The following is a 589-nucleotide window of genomic DNA, read 5'->3' as shown; positions in this document are numbered from 1 at the left end:
CACACATACATACACACAGAGAGACATGCACACAATATACCATGTATGCGTCAGAATGCTATATCAAACACTTTCAAAAGACCTGCGTCAGTGTAAGAGATAACAGTTCTGTTTTGGCTTGCATGTGACTTGTGGTCAGACCTTAAAAGCCCTTTTTGTTAAAACATTAATAAAAAGGCAGCAAGCATGTGTGTGAACCAAAGAAACCCAAGACCTAACCCTAGACCTAGCCCTAATCCTAGACCTAGCCCTAATCTTAGACCTAGCTATAACCCTAACCCTAACCCTAGACCTAGCCCTGCAAGGGTGACAAGTGTTTTGGAATTTTATAATACCCTCTCCCACTTTCTCTCTCTCTCTCTCTCTCTCACACACACACACACACACACACACACACATTGTGGAGTTTTGTAACATCCTTTCTCATTTTCTCTCACATATGCAGACAAACACACACACACACACGTGTTGAGAATGCATGTACACACATATATTCCCCCCTCCACACACAGATGCACACAAACACAATGCTGTGTAATATTATCCACAAGCCAAAAAGTTACATTCAAAAATATTTTATTAAAAATAG

The 589-nt window shown here is 40.4% G+C and overlaps 1 protein-coding gene across 6 annotated transcripts in view; it reads right to left on the bottom strand.

The window, feature by feature from the left end:
* Positions 1-559: 559 nt before the first annotated feature.
* crema (cAMP responsive element modulator a) overlaps positions 560-589 on the bottom strand; it is a 19319-nt gene continuing 19289 nt past the window's right edge. For all 6 annotated transcript variants that reach the window (XM_076982253.1, XM_076982249.1, XM_076982250.1 and 3 more), the window contains one exon: positions 560-589. This exon is cut by the window's right edge and continues 1314 nt beyond it. The gene's annotated coding sequence lies outside the window, so the exon portion shown is untranslated.

This window comes from Brachyhypopomus gauderio, chromosome 19 (assembly GCF_052324685.1).
Source record: "Brachyhypopomus gauderio isolate BG-103 chromosome 19, BGAUD_0.2, whole genome shotgun sequence".
Lineage (NCBI taxonomy): Eukaryota > Metazoa > Chordata > Actinopteri > Gymnotiformes > Hypopomidae > Brachyhypopomus > Brachyhypopomus gauderio.
Note: the sequence above shows the minus strand (reverse complement) of the source record. Positions and strands in the feature narration are given on the sequence as shown.